The sequence below is a fragment of the Thalassophryne amazonica genome, chromosome 9 (assembly GCF_902500255.1).
Source record: "Thalassophryne amazonica chromosome 9, fThaAma1.1, whole genome shotgun sequence".
Lineage (NCBI taxonomy): Eukaryota > Metazoa > Chordata > Actinopteri > Batrachoidiformes > Batrachoididae > Thalassophryne > Thalassophryne amazonica.
The window spans coordinates 62,703,689-62,718,537 of NC_047111.1; the positions used below are offsets into that span (position 1 = coordinate 62,703,689).

At 41.3% G+C, this 14,849-nt stretch overlaps 1 long non-coding RNA gene across 1 annotated transcript; it reads right to left on the reverse strand.

Moving 5' to 3' along the window:
- Nucleotides 1-12,592: 12,592 nt before the first annotated feature.
- LOC117517259 lies at nucleotides 12,593-13,611 on the reverse strand. Its single transcript, XR_004562689.1, has 3 exons — nucleotides 13,364-13,611; nucleotides 12,690-13,084; nucleotides 12,593-12,654 (listed from the first exon to the last, which is right to left on the reverse strand). It is a non-coding gene; the product is annotated as an uncharacterized LOC117517259 (long non-coding RNA).
- Nucleotides 13,612-14,849: the final 1,238 nt, after the last annotated feature.

Genomic DNA, 14,849 nt, shown 5'->3' on the forward strand with positions numbered 1-14,849 from the left:
ATGGAAGATTGCTGCTAATCCTCCGCCTCGGCCCGTGCTACGAGCGTTCTGGCAGTTAGTGTGACTCGGGGGTGTTGACTCATTTAAACTAACATATTCATCCTGCTGTAACCAGGTTTCTGTAAGGCAGAATAAATCAATATGTTGATCAATTATTATATCATTTCCTAACAGGGACTTAGAAGAGAGAGACCTAATGTTTAATAGACCACATTTAACTTTTTTAGTCTGTGGTGCAGATGAAGGTGCTATATTATTTTTTCTTTTTGAATTTTTATGCTTAAATAGATTTTTGCTGGTTATTGGTGGTCTGGGAGCAGGCACCGTCTCTACAGGGATGGGGTAATGAGGGGATGGCAGGGGGAGAGAAGCTGCAGAGAGGTGTGTAAGACTACAACTCTGCTTCCTGGTCCCAACCCTGGATAGTCACTGTTTGGAGGATTTAAGAAAATTGGCCAGATTTCTAGAAATGAGAGCTGCTCCATCCAAAGTGGATGGATGCCATCTCTCCTAACAAGACCAGGTTTTCCCCAGAAGCTTTGCCAATTATCTATGAAGCCCACCTCATTTTTTGAACACCACTCAGACAGCCAGCATGCGGCTAAACATATCACTCCCGGTCCGATTGGGGAGGGGCCCAGAGAAAACTACAGAGTCCGACATTGTTTTTGCAAAGTTACACACCGATTCAATGTTAATTTTAGTGACCTCCGATTGGCGTAACCGGGTGTCATTACTGCCAACGTGAATTACAATCTTACCAAATTTACGCTTAGCCTTAACCAGCAGTTTCAAATTTCCTTCAATGTCGCCTGCTCTGGCCCCCGGAGGACAATTGACTATGGTTGCTGGTGTTGCTAACTTCACATTTCTCAAAACAGAGTCGCCAATAACCAGAGTTTGTTCCTCGGCGGGTGTGTCGCCGAGTGGGGAAAAACGGTTAGAAATGTGAACTGGTTGGCGGTGTACACGGGGCGTCTGTTTAGGGCTACGCTTCCTCCTCACAGTCACCCAGTTGGCCTGCTTTCCCGGCTGCTCGGGATCTGCCAGAGGGAAACTAACGGCGGCTAATTTATTTGTAAGAATCCCCCGCAGAGTCCCTCTGTTAAATAAAAGATGTGCAGAAGAGGTTACAATTTGCCAAAGAACACATCAACTGGCCTAAAGTGAAATGGAGGAATATTTTGTGGACTGATGAGAGTAAAATTGTTCTTTTTGGGTCCAAGGGCCGCAGACAGCTTGTGAGACGACCCCCAAACTCTGAATTCAAGCCACAGTTCACAGTGAAGACAGTGAAGCATGGTGGTGCAAGCATCATGATATGGGCTTGTTTCTCCTACTATGGTGTTGGGCCTATATATCACATACTAGGTATCATGGATCAGTTTGGATATGTCAAAATACTTGAAGAGGTCATGTTGCCTTATGCTGAAGAGGATATACCCTTGAAATGGGTGTTTCAACAAGACAATGACCCCAAGCACACTAGTAAACGAGCAAAATCTTGGTTCCAAACCAAACCAACAAAATGAATGTCTCGCAGATGTGAAGAAATCATGAAAAACTGTGGTTATAAAACTAAATACTAGTTTAGTGATTCACAGGATTGCTAAAAAAGCAGTTTGAACATAATTTTGAGTTTGTAGCGTCAACAGCAGATGCTACTATTATTGTGAACACCCCCTTTTCTACTTTTTTTTTACAAATAGCCCATTTTCATAGCCTTAATGCTTGGTCTTGTTGGATTTGTGAGAATCTACTGAATCTACTGGTACCTTGTTTCCCATGTAACAATAAGAACTATACTCAAAACCTGGATTAATCTTTTTAGTCACATAGCACTACTATTATTCTGAACACTACTGTACAGAGGAGGGACCCAGGGTATGTAGTGAGAACATTGCTGATGATGGAGCCACCAGACACTTGGAAGAAGAAGGAGGCCGAAGAGGATGTTTATGGATGAGGGAGGACATGCAGGTGATTGGTGTGACAGAAGAAGACGCAGAGGATAAGATGAGATGGAGATGCATGATCTGATGTGGTGACCTCTATTTTGTTAGCGCCACTGCCTCAAAATTTTAATTCCCCTTCTCTTGAGAGCACATCTCAACCTGCTCTCTATTCTCACTATAGATTACAACATCATCTGCAAAGATTGAAGTCCATGGAGACTACAGTCTGAATCTTAAGCGTCAATCTGACCATCACCAGTGGAAACAAGAAAAGGCTCAGAGCCCATCCTTGATGTAATCCCAACTCCACTTTCAATGTATCTGTCATTCCTACTGTGTCCTACTGCTGTCACATTGTCCTTGTATATATCCTGCACAACCCTCACACACTTCTCTCCCACTCCAGACTTCCTCATACATACCACAACTCTTCTCTCTGCACCCTTTCGTAAGCTTTTTCTAAATTCACAAACACAAAATGTACAGTGCGTCCAGAAATATTCACAACTCTTCACGTTTTCCACATTTTGTTATGTTACAGCCTTATTCCAAAATGGAGGAAATGTATTTTTCTTCCTCAAAATTCTATCCACAATACCGCATAATGACAATCTGAAAAAAAGGTTGTTTTTTGTGCAAATTTATTAAAAATAAAAACCTAAGGAATCACGTGCGTTATTCACAGCCTTTGGTGGTGGAGGATTTTGCCCTTCCACATTCCTCTCCTTGATAGCTAATCTGCCCACTTCCTCATCATGTTCCCTTCCCCAACATGGCCACTGAAGTCTGCTCCAAACCACTCTTTCATGTTTGGGTACACTTTCTACCACCTCATCTAACTCACTCCAGAAATCTGAAGTGAATTCTCTCTCCTTCATATTTCAACCTACCTGTGTGGCATATACACTGCTGACATCCATCATCACCCCTTCAGTTTCCAGCTTCACACTCATCACCCTGTCAGACACTCTCACTTAACCTCCATCACAGTCTTAATATACCCTTCCTTCAAAATAACTCCAGCACGATTTCTCCTCCCATTCACACCATGATACAATTGTTGAACACACCTCTGATGCTCCTGGCTCTACTTCCCTTCAGCTTGGTCTCTTGTACATGCAGTACATTGCATCTGGAAAGTATTCACAGCACTTCACTTTTTCTGCAGAGAAACACCTCCGTTGGAAGCGTTACGGGACAAGTTTGAACATGCCCAGCTGTTAAACAGTTTCTTGGATACTCACTCGACTGAAAACCATCGAAAGCCGCCTGAATTTTACGAATGGTTATCAACACGGAAGTGTTTCTCTGTGGCGCCGGGCCATGAGCGGCTGCCTGCCGACGCGCAAATCCGTCCGCACGTGTTTCATTACAAAATCTCCTTTAACAGTGGAATGTCCTGATAAACTGCTGATCCCGACCTCTTCTGAAACTTCTCTGTTCTCTCACGACGTCCTGGGTCAACAGAGGCTTAAATTTGGAAGTTTTCAGCTCGAAACAGGTTGACGACGGCGGCTCGGAGCGTGGCGCGCCCTCCGGCTCCGTGGGTTGTCCTTAAAGCGACAGTAACACTCCATAATCTCTCATCAGCCCTTAAAATTTTCACCGAAAACCAGCTGAATTTCTCGAATGGTGTCCACTCGGATGTGCCTTACAGTTTCTGAAAATATTTTGATCAAGCAAAGCGGCAGTCTCTGAGCCATTCCTAAACAATGAAAAAATAGACGGGAGGGGTGGACCACTCCTCACTCAAAGCCTGCCCACAGGCGAAAGACGCAACCGACAGGCGTGAAAAAACTCACGCATGTCCACGAGGGTTCAAGCTTGTCTGATGTAATCGCACGTATAGTTTTTGAAAAAAATAAAAAGGTCCGTTTCTTTTCTAATAGACCACACACACACACACACACACACACACTATATATATATATATATATATATATATATATATATATATATATATACACACACACACACATATTTGGGATGGATTTTAGTAAGTCAAACAGCAACATGCAGAGATGTGTGCGATATCAGAAGGTTGCTGTCCTCACTGCAGCAATTTCTATTTTTTCCCCAGGATTTCAAAGAAATATTGGCTGGCATCAATCTTGGAGATCCTGATATTATTCCAGAAGAACCACGTTCTTTTGCTGAATAACAAAACTCATTGTTGAGAACAATTCACATTTTATTTTCAGTACATTATTTTGATATCACTGAGGTATCACACGGTCAATACGATGAAATATGCATCATTTATTTCAGTCTACACAAATCAAAGAAAATATGAGAGGCATCATGAAGGACCTGACACCCGTCTTCAGTTTCTATCAAGCTGCCAACTCTGTGGAAAAATCACCAGCAAGCCCAGCAGGTTTGTATGATATTACAGAATTTAAAATTACATGAAGGTTTTGTAGTTTCAGAACTGCGCTCATTGTTAGTTCTTCCATCATGAAGATGTCCAGGATATCTGGGATCAACTGCGAGGCCTCACAGGCGGCATTCTACCAGACGGCGGCTGACAGGAGGATGCAGGTGACAGGAGACCAGCAGCTGGCTCTTGGATGCTGAGTCGAGCAGTTCTCAGTCTGGCAATGTGGACAGCCCTGTTCCCTCAGATAAAATAGCATTTAGAGTAAAACAAAAATCATCAGTATTTACAGAATTGATTGAGTTAATTTTTTGTAAAAACATTATAAAGACAAAAAGGTGAATATATCAATGATACACAGATGACAAAATAAAAAAAACTTATTTCCATTGTGGTCCACGTGAGACTAAAACTTGACAACACTGACAAGCTCAATTAAATATGTAAAGATTTGCAAAGACATTATAATTTCATCAATGAATGTAACTAGCAATAAGTGTATAGTTTATATATATATATATGTGTGTGTGTGTATATACACACATATATACACACACACACACAATTTACACTGGGATATCAATAAAATAAAATAAGTACAAATTGAACAGAGAACAATAAGATCTCAAATTAAAATAAATAGCAACTGTATCCCTGTAGAAATGTAGACAACAAATTTAGCACCACGTTTTGGACAAGAAAATAATGGCTGAGAAGATAAGCTCATCTTTTGGACCAGAAGTCACATTAAAAAATAAAAATAAATAAAAAGGTGGCGTGATCCTCTTCCCTTAGCTGACTGAATAAACTATATAAATATAAATAAATATAAATAAGATATATTTTATCTCAATAATTCCTGACATGGAGAATACGTGGATTATATCATGATCTTTCAACCTAACCAGTTCTTTGCAAACCTTCGCAGCAATAACAGCGCAGCACCGACGAAGCACTTTTATTCTGAGAGCAGTGTGACTCTGAGCAATAATCGGGGCAGCTACAAAATGTAAGGCTTGGTAAAATATTCAGAATAACTGATCAAAACCTTTAACCTTATTTTGTGATGTTTGATATCGTTGATTCCCAGCAGAATTTTGGAGTTTATAATTCCTGTGAATGAAGTGTTGGCTGCATAGCAAAAGACCGGAAATGAAGAACCCAAACTCCTCTCGCGCATGCGCGGCACAACCTCAGCCCCCGAGATCAGGAGTTGGCATTCCATCTCTCTACTTCTATCGTTCTTACCAATAAGTAGCTAATAAAAAAGAATGCTTAATTGTGAGTAAAAAATGTTAAGACAATAAAATGTGATTTGTAAAGTATTTTTATCACTAATGAATAGTGCTGATTTTACATTTGTAAATGATGAACTATTAATGATCAACTTTTCTTGAATGGTTTATAGAGAATTAAAAAATCATTTAAAAATGTTTTATAAAGACATTACATATTTTGTTAATAATTATTAAGCCATCTCTTTATGTTCTTACCAATGATTTGCTAATAAAGAATGCTTTGTAAATGCTTTACAATAGAACAGAATTTATTAGAATAGAATAGATTTTTTTATTATCATTGTACATGACACCAGAAAAAAAATACTGTGCATGACAGTGAAATTAAAAACAATCTCTTAAAAGCACATTTAAAAAACAAGTGGTTATTTAAGCATTTACTTACACTTTATAAATGCTTTACTAATGCTTTATAGCATGCAGTAAATATAAAGTGTTACCAGACTCAATGCTTACAGCCATGAAAAAGTGAAGTGTTGTGAATACTTTCCGAATGCGCTATAGGTGAACTTTATGTTTCTTCATTCCTTCTTAATTTCCTCTTGGATTATTTACACCGATATCAATTTAAAAGACAATGGAAGAATAATGAATGTTTAAGGAAAGAATTATGGGAATTGGAAAGTGTGGGAAGAGGGATGCACATGGAAAAGGATGGCGACACTTGTACACAGGCTTCATAATCAAACAGTAGAAGAGCTCATCCACTAGTTCAGTCCCTGAGCTGGGGATCTGAAATACAGTACATAGCCGCATGTGAATATTTATAGATGCCTATGTTCCTTTCCAAAGCCAAAGAGGTCAGGCAAAATTGATTTCTCTGTGTGAGTCCCCAGAGTTAAGACTGCGTTCAAGAAAAGCAGAAACGAGGGGGGCCGAGAGGGAAAAAGAAAAACAGTTGAGAATACCGCTTGGCTGTGTCCTTCCTCCAGGTTCTTTGGCAGATTCCCACCAAACGTGGTATGTCAATAAAAGGTTGACTCCAAAATTGTCAAAGAATTGGAATTTTAACTCAGTTTTGACCAAATGCGGCACACACTTTGGTAGATTCCAGAACTCCTCTGGCAAGATCACCCAGAGCTCGATTATTTGGCAGAAGGTCAAGATAAAAGGGGTCAAACGTCAGACTGTAGCCCTTACTGTCTTCATGTCCTCAGGTAGTATTACCTAGTCTTTTCAAAGAAAGAATCAATTGATTTGTGTTTTCATTGCCATCCGAGCCAGTGGTGTGTATCATGCACTGACTCCTTTACCTTACTGTAAGGCCCATTTCACAGCAGGCTTCTTTTCAGGCTACATTACACTCATTATAAGCAGATATCTGATTCTAATTAGAAAGAAGGTCAAAGTGTGGAACTGTAATGAGCCAGCAGGGATGTGCAGCCATGAAACCACAAGCCTGCAGCTTTCTGACTTCATAAATCGGAGAGAGAAAAAAACAACAGCCTTCTGTCTGTTCCAGTCAAAACTTTCATCATAGTTCTTTTAAAAATTCCTGACAGCTCTCTACACTCCAACATGCCACGCTCAGCATCGACTTTATTCAGTATGCCTCCATATTGAAGCTGCTTTTCAAGTCCAAACATAAGCGTTTAAGAGGAAACATTTATGTTTGATTGCAAAAATATGTACACAGCTGGAGTTAGTCCTCATTTGCACATGAGTAATAAATGAGGCACACTGACAAAAAACATGATTGATGTTTGTTTGAAGTCTGCCAGTTCATACATGCTGCATCAGATATACTGTCAGTATTTCATCATCTGAAATAGTGACTTAAATAAGTGAGGCCTTTCCATTTGAGCAAAATGCATACGACAATTAGATGGATACCACACACACACACACACACAACTGTAACAAACTGAGCACAGAGGGCTCCAATGCAGAGATCCACAACAATGAAAGGTAAAGCTCATTTTATTGTTCCATGAATAGTTAATGCACATTCTAATCCAATTACTTTTTTCCGTGCATATGATTGGTTAATGGATTGGCTACGGAGATTCAGAGGCTCCACCTCCTCGGTCATGTGCGCGTCACCACCAGAGATAGCCGGGAAAGACCTGAAAACACTGAAGAAAGAAGAGCTGCCAAGTTGCTTGTCAGGAGAGGGCCATGCACATGGCAGCGTGGGTGGGGAGCTGGAGCAGGGTGAGTCCTTGAACCACCTGAATCGTCACAGAAACCATCACAATCACCATCAGCAGCCGTACTTGCCCCATGGTGACCAGTACAGTCTGCCTTCACCTTCGCCCCTGCCTCGACCACCCAAGGGAGGCCGCAGAAACTGTACAAGGCGGGGCCGCAAGGCAAAAGGGGGGCTTAATGAAGTGCAGGTACTAAGGGAGGGGGGTGAGAAAGACTATACCCCTGATGGAGGTAAAAATGAACTGACAACTGCCAGAAAGAGGGAGTGCATCCTGAGAACTTCTGTTGGTCCACCAAGTGGGGTCCAGAGAGTAAATAATAAATCAGTGTCCCACCTTCTGGGTTCTATTATCTGCTTCCCTTTGGCTCTGCTGCTGTCACTCAGTTCAGTGATCCCACGCTGAGAGAGGCCATTGACATTTTTGTGCCAATGATGCAACCTTCTGATTAATTTTTGTTCGCCCTGGCTCTTTAAATGAGGCATGTGTGCATAACTGTGCTTGTACATGACTGTGTATAAAGAACATCATCAAATAGCTATTGTTGAAGTATGCCTGTGGTGTGAAGCAGGGATCTTTATGAGTCATAATTAAGCATTGAAGTCAGGGAAAACTTCAGCCTGTTGCAGTGATGATGTCACCAAGGGAAAACAGCAGGAAAACTTTACATTTCTCTCCATGGTATCAATTTCATCACTCATTTTGTGTTGTCTTAAACCTGTACAGCCATGTCTAATGATAAGCTAATGATTATTTCAAATAATAATAGAAAACACAACAAACACAGTGAGTGTGAAAAAGTCATGCAGCACCATCACGCACACTCATTGTTACTTTCAACATCTAGAAACGAAACACAAAAGACTGTGGCAGCAGCGCAAGCCATCAGAAGAGCTGTTCAGCTGTGATAACTCTCGTGACCAGCTAAAAACAGCGGATTTAGCTTCAGTTTGTGCACGTCTGATCGTTGATTTCTGTCTAAACTCTCAAACAGGAGTTGAGGCACATCTATCGGTGTCGGTAATGTTACTTTAAAACCTGCCCTGCTGAGAGGTGACCCTTTTATCCAAACATTTAAAAGCCATCCAGAAGTAACTTACTGCCGTTCAGGCTGAGTGATCTCTGATATGAGTGAGTGAGGATTATCGTGTTAGTCTCTGTGTGTTTGCTTCTTTTCTTGTAACCACTAAAGCCATGAAGGTAGTTCACAGCTAGATTGTAAGAGTGCCTAATGAGAGCCAGCGGCCAATGAGGGCTGATTTTGGAGCAATCAGATGGTTTCATTTCCTTTTCAACCTCACTGACTACCAAACAGTCAGGCCTGGGATACGCTTCAGCCTGTGCCCAACATTGAAAAACTTTCCCACACATTTCTATGTTGCTGCCAGACCTGTTGTGGAAGTCTATGTCCTTCAAGCAGAGATGAGTCAGAGTGAGTCTTTCATTGAGGGAGTGATGACGGATAATCCGTTGCTGAAGATGAAGGAAACAAAAGCACTGCACAGGGTAAAAGTACTGACACACTGCTGCAGGATTTTTTCATGTCATCTATGGTGTGTTTGTCACACTCCACAGCAGATGGGCCCGATGAGCTCCAACCCCCGATTGGATATTTAGATTCTGATGGAGGCTGAAATCTGAATGCTTCGGGTTCTTCTTCTGGAAACTGATTCAAAACAAACTGGAGCAGGTCAAACACATGCAACTACAATTCAACCCAACCAATCATCTTCACAGTCTTCCTGCCCCTTATACAGTCTACGGCAAAACTCCACAGTGGCAACAACAAAAAATCTCAAAGGTGGAGGGTCTATAGTGTCAGCTTTCTGTGTAGGCTCTCAGTTGTCCAGGTGGTTTCCAAGTGGTTCCAGGTGGTCGAAGATTCAAGCTTCTCTACTATAGTGTCAGGTGTGGCATTTGTGCTTAGTATATTGTAATTATTGGCAAGAAATATAAATATAGTCTACTCAGTCCTACTAACCATAAAACTAATGTTGCCTCTTCTTTTCCCTTAAGGGGATAGATGACAGGGGTGGAATTTATATGTGTAAATTTCCAAATTGCACAAATGGTGTTTGAAACCATACCAAAACATTCCTTTTGTCATAAAGATTCAGAAAGTGATGTACGGTTCTTGGATTATAAATGAAAAGGTTAAAAGTCACAGTGGGTGTGAAAAATGTCAGAAACTTGTAACATGTTAAAAAAATATTCCTTCAAATTGTTAGTCTTTTTTATTTATTATTATTTTATATAGTGCCAATTCACAACAAAGTAGCCTCAGGGCACTTCACACAAGTAAGGTTTAACCTTACCAACCCCCAGAGCAAACACACAGGCGACAGCGCTAAGAAAAAAACTCCCTCTGATGATTTGAGTAAGAAACCTCAAGCAGACCAGACGCAAAGACCCTCTGCTTGGGCCACGCTACCGACACAATTGACAAAATAATTTACAACAGAACGTGAGGGTTTCAGAAACAGACACCACACCCATCTCTGGATGGAGCCGCACCTCAAACAGAGAGAAAAAACAGAATCATGCATCGGAAAGACAACAAATAGAGTATAATTTGTCAGCATTAAGCAACATGAAAAACAGAAGAAATACTAAGGTGATCGCCAACCACTAGCCTTAAGCTTCACAAAAACACCCAGATTTTATACTCAACAAAAATATAAACGCAACACTTTTGGTTTTGCTCCCATTTTGTATGAGATGAACTCAAAGATCTAACACAATATCACCATTTCCCTCAAATATTGTTCACAAACCAGTCTAAATCTGTGATAGTGAGCACTTCTCCTTTGCTGAGATAATCCATCCCACCTCACAGGTGTGCCATATCAAGATGCTGATTAGACACCATGATTAGTGCACAGGTGTGCCTTAGTCTATCCACAATAAAAGGCCACTCTGAAGGGTGCAGTTTTGTTTTATTGGGGGGATACCAGTCAGTATCTGGTGTGACCACCATTTGCCTCTTGCAGTGCAAACATCTCCTTCGCATAGAGTTGATCAGGTTGTCAATTGTGGCCTGTGGAATGTTGATTCACTCCTCTTCAATGGTTGTGCGAAGTTGCAACAACGAACTGGAGTCAGGTCGAGACCCCGATTAGGACGACGAGCATGCAGATGAGCTTCCCTGAGACGGTTTCTGACAGTTTGTGCAGAAATTCTTTGGTTATGCAAACCGATTGTTTCAGCAGCTGTCCGAGTGGCTGGTCTCAGACGATCTTGGAGGTAAACATGCTGGATGTGGAGGTCCTGGGCTGGTGTGGTTACACGTGATCTGCGGTTGTGAGGCTGGTTGGATGTACTGCCAAATTCTCTGAAACGCCTTTGGAGACGGCTTATGGTAGAGAATGAACATTCAATACACGAGCAACAGCTCTGGTTTACGTTCCTGCTGTCAGCATGCCAATTGCACGCTCCCTCAAATCTTGCGACATCTGTGACATTGTGCTGTGTGATAAAACTGCATCTTTCAGAGTGGCCTTTTATTGTGGGCAGTCTAAGGCACACCTATGCACTAATCATGGTGTCTAATCAGCATCTTGGTATGGCACACCTGTGAGGTGGGATGGATTATCTCAGCAAAGGAGAAGTGCTCAATATCACAGATTTAGTCTGGTTTGTGAACAATATTTGAGGGAAATGGTGATATTGTGTATGTGGAAAAAGTTTTAGATCTTTGAGTTCATCTCATACAAAATGGGAGCAAAACCAAAAGTGTTGCGTTTTATTTTTGTTGAGTGTAGATAAAGTTGAGGCTACGGCCTGCTCCATTTCCTAATAAAATGAATTTAAAAGGGTAAAAAGCATAGTTACATACTACTTTATACTATGAATTGTTTCTGTGAATTGTTTTGCAATTTATGTCTGTAGCATGGCCCAAGCAGAGGGTCACCCCTTTGAGTCTGGTCTGCTTGTGGTTTCTTCCTCAGATGGAGTTTTTCCTTACCACTGTTGCTCTGGGGGTTAGTAAGGTTAGATTTTAGTGCCTTGAGGCAACTCTGTTGTGATTTGGCACTATATAAATGAAAATAAATTGAAAATAAATTGAAATATGTCAGTAACAATACAGTATATAAAATTGGCCCTGCAACAGACTGGCATCATGTCCAGGGTCCTGCCTCATGCCCTGTGACTGTTGGGAGAGGCTCCAGCTCCCCCCCACCCTCGTAACTCTTAATTGGAGTAAACGGTTGAAGGTGAGTGAATGAGTATATAAAATTACAGAGAACAACAATAAAGAAAATGTTTCCACTGGGCTCCTTTATTAAAAGAAAAAGAATTTAAAGTATAAGTCCAGATCACGTGGAGTGGATTCCAGAAGCCCACTGCAACTGCATGCACTGCCAGGCCACGGCCAGCACAGGTGGGGCTGCCAGACACGCTGGGCCACTTCCAGAAGTGCTGTTCCTCTCCAATCATCTCCACTCTGTTGGTGCCTCCCAGGGCAGCTCGTGTGTGTCTCACACCCAGAATGTCAGATTGTCATATTTTTCCTCAAATCACTCACAATATAGTTTCATGGCTCTCCAACCCCTCACAAGGTTCTCTCACAATTCTTGCACAATATGAGTCATGGAGACTACATTCCAAGGGCTTTGCGAGTGTGTGGCAAGGACCTCTGTTACCTCGCCAACTTTGAATTGTTCAAAATCCACGTGACACGTGCAATACCCTATAACTGAAGTGAGGGAATTGTAACACCCAGCAAACTTGACGCGAAATCAAGTGAATTCACTCCACAATCGGGTCAGCTTTGTCACAATGGGATTGTTTGGAATGTTGCTTGGGGAACAGAAAAGAGGAGAACTGGGAGATGCTGGGGAGCAGCAGATGTTCTCTGCAGATGACAATGCAATCTTAATTTAGGTTATATTGTAAAACATAGGTTGACAATAGTCGTTGTGAGGGCTCCACTGCTAGGTTTAAGTTAAATGATTTTTCAGCTTTATTGTCCAGTTTATAATATTTGTTAGAAAAATAACCAAAAATAATAAGTTACATTACTCTGAAGAATCTTTAAAACAATTGCATTACTTACATGTTACATTTTTTTAACCTTTTAACTAGTAATCTGTAACCCATTATATTTGTAAAAGTAGCCTTATCAACACTGATTGCAAATGGGTCAAGTTATACTTTTTTTTTTTTGCTGAATATTATAACAAAAGTAGTACTTTGGTATGGTTTTCAACAACATCTCAGCATTTTCCAAATTTGTCCCTTGTAGAAACTTGCCATTTATAGGTCATCCAAAAAGCAGCAGTATCAATTTCACAGTAGTTACAACTGATTAAATTGTAAATGGACTGTATTTATATAGCGCTTTTCCATCTGCATCAGACGCACAAAGCGCTTTACAATAATGCCTCACTTTCATCCCTATGTGAGGGTGCTGCCATACAAGGTATTCACTACACACTGGGAGCAACTAGGGGATTAAGGACCTTGCCCAAAGGCCCTTAGTGATATTCCGGTCAAGCTGATTTCAACCGAGGATCCTCTGGTCTCAAGTCCAACGCTTAACCACTAGACCATCACCTGCCCTAAAGACCATCACCTCCCCACATGAGTAGAATACATTTCTAGGCGTTGCCAATATTAACACTAACTAACATTGCACATGTCCATCAGAAGCACTGGAGGACATTAGTCGGGCCATTTATAATGAAATGAAGTGCTGTAGGTCTGTTTCTTACAGCTTTACAAAGTTATTAAACATATTTAAACAAGAGCTGTTCATGTATGCAAATGTAGACCTAGCTAAAAACCTACAATCTTCAGATGCTCACAAAAGCACAATCATTGCCCGACTTTATTCGCTGGCAACCTAAAAATACCGTTTGGGTTGTAATCCGAGGGAGGGGATGTGTTGCACCGTGCTTGTCTGTGTTCTCTGCTGAGCCCTGCAATTATTATTTTTAATCATAACTATCTAAATACTGGGGATGAACAACCGCCTGGTGTCACTGGCGTCAATCTTCCGCTATGTAGGATTAGTGCTCCCTATTGGTGACCTTGTTTTTGCTGCTGTGACTCCACAGGTGATGTAAATTGTGTTTGTTGATGTGAGGACTTTTGTAAACAAAACAAAACAAAAAAAAAGCTGAAAGATGGAAAAAAAAATGACTGTCATGTCTTTACAGTTTCTGAAAACTTCACAGGGAGCTCGAAGCTTGGAACTTTAATTTTTATTTGTTTTGTGGGAGTTTTTTTTTTTTTAGCCATGTAAGATGAACAACATGCTTAGACACCACACTGTCTCCTTGTCAGTCCTGTTTCTTTCCTTCTGTTCATCCATCTTCTCCCTCTCCTCATCTGTTTCCCCCAGCTATCTCCTTAACTGCTTTTCTCTCCCCTCTTTCTGCGCACAACCAAATGTTTTCTATGTGCTTATCAAACAATGCCAGACTCAAAAGCTGTTTATAAATAACATTAAACAGAAAGTGTCCTCAAATGGCTGAGGTGGACTGTGTTTGTTCGCCTGCCTTTTGTCATGGCGCATGCATGCTTTGTCTGCAGCTAATAGAGTTCCAAAATGAGCCCTGAGGCTGAGTGATAAGGTGATGAGAGGAAGGAAAAATGGTTAAAAAGTAAGAAAGGTAATGGAATAACGATGCTCATTCATCTACTGCTGGGGGAGAAACACGCTCGCATTTAATATACGTTTGGCCCCCTTCATGTCCCAGTTTCTCTCGTGCAATCACAAGCCTTGTATAAAACATACAAGCTTGGGAAATGCTCACTCCCCTGTCGAGCTGCATTAGCTGTGAGCATGTGAGGAGGCGTGTCAGGGCGAGGTCAGATCGAGCACGCCAGCTTGTTTCTGTGTCTGCATTTATGCATTTGTATGTCCACCGGTGTGCCGCGTATGCCCACTGTCACACCAGACCCAACCAGAGAACAGGTGAAAGGAGAGGCACACTTCTGAGAGATCACCACACCCTGGAAAACAGCTGATGAAGAAAGAAAGAGAAAACACTCAGTGAGTCCCAAGGATGTGGAGACCATGGGGCGATAATGGAATGAAATTGATGTCATCTGAACCAAACAG